The sequence below is a fragment of the Cryptomeria japonica genome, chromosome 5 (assembly GCF_030272615.1).
Source record: "Cryptomeria japonica chromosome 5, Sugi_1.0, whole genome shotgun sequence".
NCBI classification, from domain to species: Eukaryota; Viridiplantae; Streptophyta; class Pinopsida; order Cupressales; family Cupressaceae; genus Cryptomeria; species Cryptomeria japonica.
This window is the reverse complement of record NC_081409.1, coordinates 693,296,185-693,310,603: the sequence shown is the minus strand read 5'-3', so window position 1 is coordinate 693,310,603 and position 14,419 is coordinate 693,296,185. Positions and strand designations below refer to the sequence as shown.

The 14,419-nt window shown below is 37.7% G+C and overlaps 1 protein-coding gene across 2 annotated transcripts in view; it reads right to left on the bottom strand.

Moving 5' to 3' along the window:
- The window catches only part of LOC131067349 (uncharacterized), a 97,125-nt gene that overhangs the window by 25,771 nt on the left and 56,935 nt on the right, over positions 1-14,419 (bottom strand). The gene's annotated exons all lie outside the window — the stretch shown is intronic.

Below are 14,419 nucleotides of genomic sequence, written 5' to 3'. Positions count from 1 at the left end.
AAGAGAACTCATTTGAAGGGGGGTTAATTTGGGAATCAGAAGTGCAGATCTGATTGTGAAAGGTTGTGTCTCATTCAAAGGGTGTGTCTCTCAAAGAGAAATAATGAAGAGTTGCACTCATTCAAAGGGTGCTAATGGTGAAAGGGTGTGTCTCTTGCCAAAGGGCCTACATGATGAAGAGGTGTGACTTCTCCCTCGCATTGAGAGATATAAAGGAAAGGAATCAAAAGCGTCCAGTGACAGCACCATGGATCAGATCAGATCAGAACTGTTATTAAGTTACAGGCAGTAACATCCTTGTTCTCGGTGGTATGCATGGGGATGTGCTTAATATATGAAGCCTGATAAAGTTCTTATGCAGAATTTAATAGTAATATTAATATAGACTGCAATATGTATGACAGTCATACTTAATTTCATATACATTCATAGTACAACAAGATATTGACATATTTACAGTCCCAAGCTCTTCACCAGTCCTAATTCCTTTAACCTGAGGAGTGGTGTGATGCTGTTAGGGAGAGGCAGAGTAAAACCATCTCATGATAGATAAGCCCCAAGGGTGAAAGAACTCATGATCCTGAAATCTGGGCTGAGGACCCCAAGGGTGAATGGACCGAGGTTCCGATAATCTGGGCTGCATTAGGGAGATAGTATCATCGCGCCCTAGACAAGCAAGTCTTCCATCCAGGATTAGAAATTAGAAAGGGATTAAGATTAGGCATGAATAAGGACAATGCCTAACTGCACTATGAGCAACCCTAGTCATTCATTCGTAACTACTGTAACATGGTAGGTAGTAATGTATGTTTCCCTTTGAGAATTGATGCCTATAAATATGGGACATTACAAATGGTATCAGAGCTTTGATCCTGCCATCTTGTAGGCTAAAGATGAATCAATGAATCATTCTAGTCAATGAGAAGAAATCTGGCAATACGTGTAATCGTGTGTATGCTTTGTGTCTACATATATTAATGTGTATGCTTTTTGTTTTCATGTGTATGCTCCATGTTTGATCTGATGTATTTCCAACATGTCTATAATGTTAGCACAAGTGGACATAACCGAGATAATGAAAGAAACAACACTTGGTATAGAACCTACAATTCCTAAATTATCTTAGAGTACATAGAAGCATCTAATTACATCATGAGAAAGATTACAAATTCCCAATGGTTGATTTGGGGAATCGTCATCTTGGCGGATGACTTAGCTAGAGAAAATTGGCATCGCTTGAAGACAAGCAATCTTAGCTGAGGCAGACTTTAATGTCCCCACTTTGAAATAGAATTTGATAATAAATAATAATAATAAAATTAAAATACAAAAAAATTAAATTAAAATATGAAAGAATATCATTAAATATAATTAAAATTTAACTAAGTTTATAAATGGTCAAAAGGCATGAAATGATATGGTGCGACTCCCCCAAATATGAGGTATAAAAGGGAGAAGAGAACTCATTTGAAGGGGGGATATTTTGGGAGTCAGAAGTGCAGATCTGATTGTGAAAGGTTGTGTCCCTTTCAAAGGGCAGAAACAATGAAGAGTTGCAGTCTTTCAAAGGGTGCTAATGGTGAAAGGGTGTGTCTCTTGCCAAAGTGCATACATGATGAAGAGGCGTGACCTCTCCCTCGCATTGAGAGATATAAAGGAAAGGAATCAAAAGCAACCAGTGACAGCACCGTGGATCAGATCAGATCAGAACTGTTATTAAGTTACAGGCAGGAACATCCTTGTCCTTGGTGGTATGCATGGGGATGTGCTTAATATGTATGCATAATATATGAAGCCTGATAACGTTCTTATGCAGAATTTAGTAGTAATATTATTATAGACTGCAATATGTATGACAGTCATACTTTATTTAATATACATCCATAGTACAACAAGATATTGACAAATTTATAGTCCCAAGCTCTTAACCAGTTCTAATTCCTTTTTCCTGAGGAGTGGTGTGATGCTGTCAGGGAGGGGTGGAGTAAAACCATCACATGATAGATGAGCCCCAAGGGTGAAAGAACTCATGATCCTGAAATCTGGGCTGTGGGCCCCAAGGGTGAATGGACTGAGGTTCTGGTAATCTGGGCTGCATTAGGGAGATGGTATCACCACACCCTAGACAAGCAAGGCTCCCATTCAAGATTAGAGATTAGAAGGGGATTAAGATTAGGCCTGAATAAGGATAATGCCTAACTGTACTATGAGCAACCCTAGTCATTAATTCGTAACTACTGTAACATGGTAGGTAGTAATGTATGTTTCCCTTTGGGAATTGACAGCCTATAAATAGGGGACATTACAAGGCCTTTAACAAGACACTTATTTTTCAAGGCTCTAAGACCCTTCTCACCAATATGGCCAAGTCTTTGGTGCCATAACATTGTCTTCTCCATTGGGAGCTTCATCTCCAAATAATTTGCACCCTTAGGTACCCAAAAATCATGACCATTAGATGTAGAAACAATAGTCTTCTTCTCTACTTGATCTGGTGGTGAGGATGAAGAATCCAAAGCCCTTTTCTTAGACTTCACGGAAGCACTATTGCACTGAATTGTGCATGCGTCAACTTATACAGGGTGTCGATCCAAAAACCCTTAGCAAGCATCATAGAACCTACTGTCATCTTGCATCCACCACTCGAGAAAACAACCAGCACACCCATATCACTCGGCTTGCGAGCTGAAAGTAGGTTCTACGCCAAACCAAGGATAGGACACCATCAATCCCTTTCACTTTGCCATCAGGGAATCGGATCTTGAATCTTCCATGGCCAACACCCTTCACGTGGCAGTCATCACCTAGATATACCTTCCCACCATCAAATTCTTCATACTTTGAAAACCAACCTCTGTGAGAGGTCATGTGGAAAGAGGCACTTGAATCTATTGACCACACATCTTTCGAAGCATGTGTTGCCGAGGCTGCAACAAAAAAATCTACTTCATCATGAGAGGATTTTTCAAAGTTAGAATCAAAGAAATGCTTTTTACCTTTCTTTTTCTTCTCCTCCTTGCACTCTTTTCGGAAATTCCCAGATTTTCCATAGTTCCAACCTTTTACCTTGGTCTTTTTACTAGGAGAATAAGGTCTCCTGAGAGATTTTGATTTACCATTCTTGTCCTTTTTACCTTTCTCCATCGTTCTACCACGAGCAACCAAGGCCTCCTTAGCCATCTCGGAAAATTTCCTTCACATCTCTTCAAATAACAATGAAGCAACCACATCATCCATCTTGAAAGTAGTTGTTGTGCTTCCAATGGCTATCACAAGGTGATCCCACGACTCTAGTAAAGAACATAACAAAAGCATGCATTTCTCTTGTTCATCTATCTTGATACCGACAAAACCCAGTTGGGCAACCAACATATTAAATGCATTCATGTGATCTACAACGGATCCTCCTTCCTCCATCCTCAGATAATATAGCTTCTTTCTTAGGAATAACTTAGTTAGCAAAGATTGCCCCTAACAAATGTCACGTATCAACAATAAATAAAAAAATTAAATTACCTTAAACTCTTGCTTGGAGAAGGTCATGAAGATGCCTTGAGACAGATGATGATTAATCGCAAATATTTGGATATCCTCCCCCGCCATGTATATTTGTTTGATCCACTCAATTTGTGTGCCAATCTTTTGCAATATCAAATCGAGTGGGTGGACTGCAAATGGTGTCCAAACAATGTAACTATATGTACCCTCCACTACAGACCCAACTGCTTTACAATTTTTAGCATTGTCCATTATGATTTGGAAAACATTTTCAATCCCCGCCATTTCAATTGATTCTATGAGGATATTAGCAATGAAACTTGGATCTTTTACTTGCCCCTCATAATCCACTACCTTCAAAAACATCACCCCTTTAGGGGACACTACCATAATATTGATCAATGGTCTATTTTTGCAATCTTTCCATCCATCAAAAATAATGGACACAACTATTCCAAGCCATGTATCCTTGATTACTCTCAATGATGTCTCTATGAAAGTTTCTCCTTTGCCAAGAAGGTGGTTCACACCTTTTCATACCCAAGACTAGCATAATCAAGAGGTGTATTGCAAAGAGTCTTCAATATATCTTGCCAATAAGGTGATCTAATAATGTTGAAAGGAAGCCCATCGTCATATATGCAATGAGAAATGCTCCAATGTACAACCTTCATCCTTTCATTTTTGAAGGCCTTTGAAAGGAGGCAAAGTGCGGAATACCGCTTCCAAATGCTAAATCTAACAAGAGAGTGAATGCAAAAAACTTCTTCAAACCCCTTAACTGTTACAAATTAGATAAACACATACAAATTCAGATTTAAACAAATAAACTCATAACACCAAATTCACATGGGAAAACCCTTTCGAGAAATAGAATAAGTAAGAAAACAAAAACAAAACAAAAAAGACACTCCAAAAGCCAAAGCTCAATTTGTATTATCGGCAACAAGACTTAAAATACAATGCACAAAGCCAACGCTCTTCAAGAGTAATTACAGCAACAAAGAACTCTACAGAAATTCAGACACATAACAACTTCTCAAAAAATATTCAACCTCATCATACAATCTATGATGCCACAAAATTATAGAGTTCAACACATGAGTGGAAAGCGCCCATGGATTCCAAAACCAATTCATATGCTCAAAAGGTAAGTGTTGTTAAAAGAACAAGTTGCCATTTCCATAACACGTAGCAACTTTCCAAGCACTAACTCATAATTCACCTTAACAATTATCTTGCCATATGCACTACACCTAGTAAATAGAAATTGCCAAATCCAATTTGGGCACATTCCTTACCTCACACTTGTCAAAAGTGAACTCCACCATAAATACTAGCTACCAAAAAATAATTCTCCATGACCCTTCCACTGATCTAGTAATTGTCATAGTAATTAAAAGAAACTGCCATAATCCTAACATAGCAACCTATGACACTAGTTCCCTAAATTTTAGGACTTCCAAAGTGGGCAATAAATAATTAAATAAACATGTTAGAACTCTAAGGTTGAGACACTTTAATCCCAACAACCTTGTCCAATGGGCCTCTTTTTCACAAAACCAAAACATTCTCTTCTTTAGAAGATAGTAGCGATGCCCAAGCGTCCCTCGAGCATCTCGAGGACGGTTGGAAGTCTCTTGTCCTAGGACATGAGAAAAAGCAAATGGTTCTAAAAAATGGTGAAAATGAAATCCTTGTCTTCAAGTCAGTCTCATTCTCTTCTTCAAAATATACATGAAATATAACATTTCAAGTATAAGTCAAATTATACTACTTTAAGTTATATTTCATGTATATATTGGCCGGATGTTTGAGAGTAGTTTCAGATCTCTGGGAGTTATAATGCAGATTTTAGGTTTTAGAAGATTTATAAATTTTCAAATAGTCAAATTTCAATAATCAGCAAGCTCCTATCAGCTTTTTCTCCCTCTATCTCACTCTCTTTATCTCCCGTGAACTCTAGACCTATATCTCTCCCTATCACTCTTCATCTATCCTCTCTCTCTACTTCACTATATCTCACTCTCTTTTCTCTCCCCCCAGATCTAGACCTATCTCTCTACATCTCTCTCTCTCAGCCCCTGACTACTACAAGGGATCCTACCCTCAACCTCATTTTTGTGTTGCCCCCAAACCCCTATGAAACTATAAATCTAAGCAAGTAATAGGCCAATGATGAATCATGATCATAAAAATCTACATAATACTATACCTTGGTTGCAAATATCTACATGTTTCATTTACAATTCTTATACTTATTCCTTACACATCTATTTATAAATAATTGTTCAAGTACTACTCCCTTGGTTGCAAATATCTACATGTTTCATTTATAATTCTTATACTCATTCCATACACATCTTTTTATAACTAATTTTTCAAGTAGTACATGTACTTGTGCCACCCATCTCCATGTCCCCGTCCCGAAACTCCGTGGAACGATAGAAGATAGGTGCTGGCATGAAAGGATGTAGATCAGCCATTTGTGAGAAGCCACTAGGGTTTTAGCGAACTTCTCTTGGCAAGAGGATGTTCAATAGCCTTTGACCTATTACTTGCCATGTTGACATCCTCTTGTTCTTTAATATAAGCCAATACTTGTTCCTTTGGCAACCCTTTTATATTTGGCCCAAGACAAATTTTTATTCCTTGTAAAGGAGTGGCATAGAAGTGAGCATTCACTTGAAAATAAGAACACTTATATTCTTGAGTCTTTTCCACATTGGCTACAATGCCAAAGAAAACCCCCACAACCATGAAGTTGTAAAATCATTGTTGTACGTTGCCAAAGAGGTTACACTACATCAAATTTAAAAGAACTCTCTTTATTTCAGGCAACCAAGCTATAACTTCCAGCCATTCTATATGAACCTAAAATAAAAAAACATTACAAATCAACAACACTACAATTGAGGGGGGAAAAAAACAGCATTATAACCCATATAAATAAAAAGTTCAAAAAAATATTCAAAACTTGAAAAAATTATTGAAAACTTGAAAAAAAAAACTTTTTTGGGCATTCTCAACTATAGGTACACAAGGGTCTGCCCAAGTACACGCATGCAGTACCCTAGGTGTACCTAGAGGCAAACCGGAACTGAACCAATACCCGATCCAGACTAGTATGTGAACAGGGCATAAATAGGCGTACCTAGTAACTTAGAATTATAAAGTGTTTCTTTGAGTTTTGGGGATGGGGAGCTAGATTTTGTGGATGGCAATTATTTTACCAGATTTTGGAAACAGCAAGATGAGAGCTATTCAAATAATAATAAAAAATTTTAATATAAGTAGATTAAAATTACCAAAATTAACTTAAACAAACTATAAGAAGTTGAAATTTTAAAACATGAACATTTATATATTACTACTAAAAAATGTAAACATGAGCCCATACAATGTTAATCTGAAATGGTTTCAATTATGATGCACTCAATTTTACTTGCTTGGTGTAAGTTTGTCTAGTCTTATTAACACATTGAAGACATTGTCTTAACAAATAATAAGTATTCTAATGTATTTTTCTGGATTCGATTGTGTGTATTTTTTTCCTGATGATGAATCATGGAGTGTGATTCGAAACGTTGATGGAAAAAAAAACACACAACCGAATCCAGAAAAATACATTAGAATACAAAATGGATTGTGGAAATCTCATAGCTTAAATAATAAGTAGTAAGTCACTTTAACATCGACTTAAACTCCATCTAGAACGAGGCTCTTAGTTGGCATTAAAATAAACGCTTGACCACCAATAAGATGAGATCACAAATTTGCTTTTCATTCAACAAGCCCCTAACTTCCATTCATTGTTATGTACTTTATAATTAATTCCTTGCTTCAAATTAGTGATGCCCTCTTGTCTACATTCTTGCTTCAGTAAGCAAAATGGATGCCAAATAATTGATGCTAAAAAAATTTGTATTCTTCATTGGAAATGCCCTAACATACTTGGGACTCCAATTTGAGAATCCGCCTCTTGAACTTAAGCTTACTTCTTATTTGCAATTTTGTGAGGGATACACCTCCCCTTTTTGGTTTGGCGTGTCAATGTTTTCAAATTCATGTTCAAGATACACCTATGAAGATAGGATTCCTTGATAATTTGATTGAACCCATAATGTGTTATGAGTACGAAATAATGGCATGGATTGGAAGAACGAGCATTAACTTCTTCCAACACAAGACTCGTCACATATAAATACTCCTATAGTGCATTTCTTCAAATAAAGTTTGTTTACCAGCCCCTTTGTCTTGAGAGTATATTTTGGCTCATTTATCATCTTCATATGATTAGTTCCAAGGAAGAGCTACCCTTGGGCTTGAAGAGATCAACATTTATACCTTTCTCTTTGAAGTGAGTTGCTTTCTTAGCACCCTGGCTTCATTTAATCTCTAAAGTCCACCCCTCGCGTCACAAAAAGAGACATTTGCTAAAGCAATTAAAGAGGATATGGATTGGTAACATAGTTAGGTCACATGGACCTCTCTCTCTCAACCTCTCTAACATTAGATGGTATTATATAGTGAGCACTTTTATGGAATGTAGATGACAACATCAAGCATCCCAACTATATTCAACACCATTGGACCATATATTCTCTTGTTCAATTGAAGGCTTACTCTCACAATTGTGAATCCAAACTGGCCATTACATTCCCTGAGGTGATAGCAAAAGATGTATTTGCACTCTTCATAAGTTGGAGATGGACGAGCATTTTAGTTGCAATTGTCACATCCACTACAATATTTGAGGGAGAAAAAATTACTTGTATTGGGGTTCAAAAGGGTTACTAGCTATCTTTCTTGCCATTCCAATCAAAATATACTTGACCCTTCCTTTCATGAAACAATCACCTTTTGGGCATCAAGTATAGAAAGGGACCTCCAAGACTACTATCTTAATTACCTCCTCCCAAACTATTCCAAAGGTTGGACGTGTTAAACATACAATTCACAAATATGCATGGTTATATATAATATGCTCCTCTATGTGCAACTAATGCAATGCCACACATTGTTCTACCTCAAAATGGTTGCTTCAACATTCTGTTTTTGACTATGTACTATAGGTCATGCTTGTGCATGTTGCATTTTAGCTTCACCATTTTCATTTATAGATATTGTTATAGTTGTTTCTTGCATTGATATGCATGTACAATAGCGTGCCAAGATCCTTGCAAGTACTTTTTGTATTTCTTACTCCTTGATACTTTAAGATGCATCTGTTATGTTTTCTCTATTTAGATTATGGATGTAATTATTAAATGATCTCAAAATCTTGTATTTTCATTCATTATAATTTTTATGCAAAATCCAACAACAGTATCTCAGCATGGAATTCAATGCACAAAAGTCAAATATGACTTTTTTAACATATATTCAAAAGATTTGCCGAGATCCAAAGTGATACAAGGATAGAACAGATTATGGGTTCTTCATTAAGTGATAATTAGCCTTCATTAGGTAGCTAAAATAAACTAAGATGCTAATTCTAAGACTTAGTTGGACTCAATTGGAGGCCTTGTATAGGCCCAATTTTGACCATAAAGGACATGTCACACTTTAACAATCACTAGATATTGTCAATTGGGTACCTGTTGTGACGTATTCACACATTGCCCCATTGCAAATGGGGACCCCTGCTTTTTGCTTTCTAGGGTTTGTTTTCTAGGTCTTTTAGGGTTTTGTCTGTTAGCCTTTGCAGGATGAGTGTTGTCGAGGGGATCGTTGGATTACAGGCTTTGCTTGAGCCAGGGTGAGTCCACAGGGCCCCAGAATTAGGGTTTCTTTGAAAGGCTTCCTTGGGGCTTGGTTTTGCTCTTGTTGCTAATTGTGTCTTGCTTGGCGAGCGAGTATCATCCTTGAGGGTCTGAGATAGGTCGAGTTGGTGAGTGATGAAGTCTAGAATGCCCTGATCCTAAAATTTGGCTAAGTTTGGAATGTCTTGATCCTGAAATTTGACTAAGTCTGGAAAATTGAAGAATCCTCCAAAAACTAGATTTTGCAATATAACTCCTGGAGGTCTGAAACCACTCTCAAGTATCCTGAAAGTATATATGGAATATAACTTTAAATGTTATATTCCATAAAATGATCCTGACGGAGAGTTCAAAATGTCAAATTTCACTCCGGACCCTTCCAAAGGGTCCAAAGCAAATTTCGCTCCTGACCCTTCCAAAGGGTTCAAAGGGAATTTCGCTCCTGACCCTTCCAAAGGGTCCAGAGTGAAATTCTCCATAAGACATTCTACTTTGACCAAAACCTAGAACTAATGCATTCCTAGGCTTGAATGAAGGCAAAAGCACTTGTTTGAATGAAGAAATGCGAAAAAATGAAGTCAGGATCATGGCCTAAGGTGAATTTCGCTCCTGACCCTTCCAATGGGTCCAGAGCGAAATTCATATTTCCTCTATTTTTCTCCTTAGCTTGACCAGGTTTGTAGACTTTTGAGGCATAATTGAGAAGGTTTGATGCAACTTTGCCTTGGAGAGGAGATTTTAGACTTTGGGATGATGGATTCTAGCCTGGGAGAGGAATTTCGCTCCTGACCCTTCCAAAGGGTCCAGAGCGAAAATCCTTATAACCCTCATTTTCCTTCCTTGTTTTGGATGGGCGTTGGTTTATTAGGCATTGTGTGTGAGTCTTGATGTGTTCTTGCCTTGAGAAGTGTTTTGAAAAGTGAGGATCTTGTCCAAAAATAGGAATTTCGCTCCTGACCCTTCCAAAGGGTCCAGAGCGAAATTCATCAAAATCCCTATTTTCTCCTAGTGTCAAGTCGAGACTTTGAGTCCTAAGGCGTAGTTGAGGTTGAAATGATGTTTCTTTGCCCTATAGGATGAATTGAAGTGAAGGAGATGAGGAATTAAAACCTAAAGCTTGAATTTCGCTCCTGACCCTTCCAAAGGGTCCAGAGCGAAATTCTTAAAACCTCCATTTTTGCCCCAAATTTACATCAAGCTTGGTGTTGGTTGAGAAGTATGATCACAAGGTGAGAAGAATTTGAGCCAGGAATGCAAAATTCGCTCCTGACCCTTCCAAAGGGTCCAGGGCGAAATTCTTATGGAGCCTGTCCTTGGAAAGAATCTTAAGCAAACTTCATTTTGATATCTTCTTGTTGATGATTTAAGGTAGGAAATGCTATGTTGAAATGAATTTATTATGTGTCCTTAATCATCTCTTGATTTGTTTTGTAGATGAAAGACGAGCAGACATCATCAAGGACGACCTCCTTCAGCCCAGCATCATCAGGGACGACCTCTTCCAGTCCAGCATTCGAAGGAAAGGTACACCATCCATCTTGCACATCGAAGACAAAGGAAGTTAAAGCAAGGGTTCGTTGAAGAAGCAGACAGTTTCAGAAGAGTTAATTAAAGCTAGCTTCTCAGCAACATCAAATTGAATATCTACCAAGTTACAAGTGTCAGACAAGGTGGCATCCCAGTCATCACTCCTCCAGTCGGATTGGTCCACCTCAGCGTGTCCAAATTCAATGTACCTGACTCATGGGAGATGGCACAAACTTCGATGTACCTACCCCGGTTCTCCATTGGTCGAATATTCCAGAGAAGACGTGTCCAAATAATGCAATTATTTCATTGGCCAGAATTGAGTTTGTTGTAACAAACCCTATTTAGGGTTTCATTGTAAAATCTTGGCCATTGATCTCAAATTGATCTAAGCCATTGAATTGTATTGTGGGCACTATATAAGCCCTAGCTCCTCATTTGTAAAGGCTAATAGTTAGTCAATAATAGCTAATAATTAATAGTTAGTAATAGAGGCCAGAATAGTAGAATAGCAATTAGAGTAGATTAAGAAGAGAAGGCAAGACATTGTTGCCTTAATTGTAAAGACTTCTTTTCATTGAAGATATGGTGGAATATGTTGTTTCTTTGCAATGTGCATGGTCTCTTGTTGAATCTTCATTTTTGATGATAGATGATTAGATTGAGTGAAGAAAATTGTTGAATGCGCCTGTGTGAAATCTGTCTAGTCCATACCACTAGCCTCTTACTGATGGTAAGTGCGCCCTGCATGGTCAACTGGCATAAAATGAGCTTAATCTTAAGTCGTTACACGTCTATTGTTCATGCATTATCTTGAATGGTGATCATTGTCAGATGGTGTACGATTTGAACGTATTGGAAGCATCCCTTAGAAGATCGCACTGAGTTGGTGTTGAATTGTTCAACCTGATGGTGAGACCCAGCCCAGTAGGACTCCACCTAGTCATTCATCCATCTTCTCGCATTCTAGGTAGTAGAGTAAACTTCCTGAACCCTGCATCTTTTGTCATTTGTTTGTCTTCCAGTTAGTTAATAGGACTTGTGATTCCAGCAAATCAGACATTTAGGTCGTCAAGTGTAAGTCCCCTTGTGATTCCAGCAAAATCACATCATACCACAAAGAGCTTATCCACGAGTAGAGATCCTACATAACAGGAACCTTGAAGCTTCTCCGATTGATCCTTTTGCGATATCTTCAGCATTCGGGAGCTTTATTCAAGAGAGGATAAGGTACCTTTAGGTATTTTATTCTGTGTTCGCATGTGCATAAAAAACACATCAACAGTACCCTTGCTTTGTATATTGGAGGTTACTCAATCCCGCTTAGCTAGTATCACAAGCTATAGCAATGACACTCCTTGTCTTATTTCTAGGAAACCCGTCTTTGATGTTGTTGAGTTTCACATCTGACATGAGACCCATCTTTGGCCATGTATGTGATTTGATGAGAATAGATTTGTATTTCATGTTCATACATGTGGTTTATGCTTGGTGGTGGCATTTATACGATGCATGATGTGGTTATTTCTTATGCTCATTGCTATAGATGGTTTTCCCCCTCAGCATGTTACTTTTACTTGATCATGATTGTTGGCATGTAAGCTATGTTGGTTGATCTTATTTGTTTCCATGTGGATGATATGATGGTTGTTCATATTGATTGGCATGTTTGCGATCTATACTCCCTTGTATTGCATGAATGTGTTGTTGTGCCCAACTTTGGCTATCTCCTAGCACAATGGGGTGGACCTAAGGGTACCACGCGGTTGGGTGGCACTCAACTACCATTAAAGATCGGTAGACTTGGAGGATTCTTCTTGAAGAGCATGAGAGACTCAAAAAACCTTGCAAATGGTATCACTCATTATTGTAAATTGTAAGTAATGTAAAGTGGGTCCTTGAGACTATTGTATAATGTCTCTAATAATGTATCTTGTTAATTCTTGATGTGGATTATGATCCATCCACATTTAAGATGAAATCCATTGAAAGTATGACTTATTGATGCAGTTTTATATTTCTCCACACCTCATTTTAGATGGATGTTGGCATGTCTAGAATGTCGATATCATGTTAGTTGGCTATGTTAGCTTCAATCTATTTAATGTTTCAATTATGTTTATGTATGTTTTAATATTGGATCATATTTTTCCCATATAATTGGTGAGGATCCTATTATTGGTTTTAGCCCATGTCAACATTGGTGTTGAATGGGCATAGTGTTTTGTAAGCTAAATGGTTGTTCGTAAGAACTTACAGCACATTTGGATTTAGGCTTAAATTGAATATGGTGTGTTGGAGAACATTCGATTTTAGCTTCATTGGATCTTGTGTTGTCTTGTTCCCCCTATTTTTGGGAGGCATATATGAGGACCAACCATGGGAAGGTGATGTTTCAGTTCTCTTGGTCAAAGGACAAGTAGAGCATGTTGGAAACATTTCCCTTTGTCCCGCATGTCCTTGGATTCAAGTTGGAGTCCCTTGTAGGCCTCCCATCTTGTGGGGAGATACTCCTTCATTTGCTTGGGTGTTGGAAATCAGGTTTGGTTGTCCCTCTTGGTCTCTCATCATTTTCAATCATTTTTGGAGTTCATTTGTGTTGTGATCTTGTTTTTGTGAGTCCTCGGAGTTGTTCTAGTGTGTGGCTTGGGGCATTACAACTAACTAGGTACCTTCATCCTACTTTTCTTACTCTATAGTTTGTATTGTTTCTCCATTTCCTGATTCAGATTAGGAGAAACCTTCAATTGCAACCAAGACATTTGTAATGGTTGGCATTTTACCTTCTTGAAATATTTAGAAGTTTATTTCCTCCTTTGAGTTCAGCCCCCTATTAATAAGAATCCTTCATTGTTGTGTTTTAAATTTTTTTAGCTTGTTGCCTTTGTGGGGAGATTTTTGCTCCCTCGTGCTATTTCTACAAATATACTTTTAGGTCCCATTGACATACTCTCGGCATCCGTGAACAACAATCTAATATCTTTTGTTTTTTCAATTTTCAGTTTGGGTACTTGTCACAGGCCAACAGGGTCTCCTACTGCTTTATGGACTTACAATTTAAGGATCAATCTTTCTAATTTTCCATTGGTATCCATGTCATAACCCAACATGGGTTATTTCTTTGATTTTTGTTCAAATGACTCAATGTTGCCACTTTTTTTGTGTTCTTTATTCTCCAATGTGAGTTGTTTGTTTCTACATTTGTTCTAGTTTGATCAGTCCCTCCCTTTGTGGCTTGTGATTGTGCCTTGTGGTACCATCCTGCACAGTCATAATTTATTAACAGCGTTGTGTGCTTGTCGATTATGAACAATAGTACCCCAAAAACTCCATGAAACCAAGAAGCCTACCAAAGGAAGGTCACAATCAAGGCCATCACTAAGGATGCAACAAAATTAGAAATAGAACCTACTGCAGAGAAGTAAACCCAAATTTATTTAGCTCTATTCCAGACCTAGTCCTCTTTCTAAGCAATACTTAGAACTGCATAAGCATCTGACTTTATATAAGTAACACAATACATCATAAATTAATAAGCTAAACAGTATAGCATGCATACCTTGAAAGTGGGACAAATACATAATTAAGGCACCGTGACCACAAAGATACGTAAAATCTTTTTCAATGTT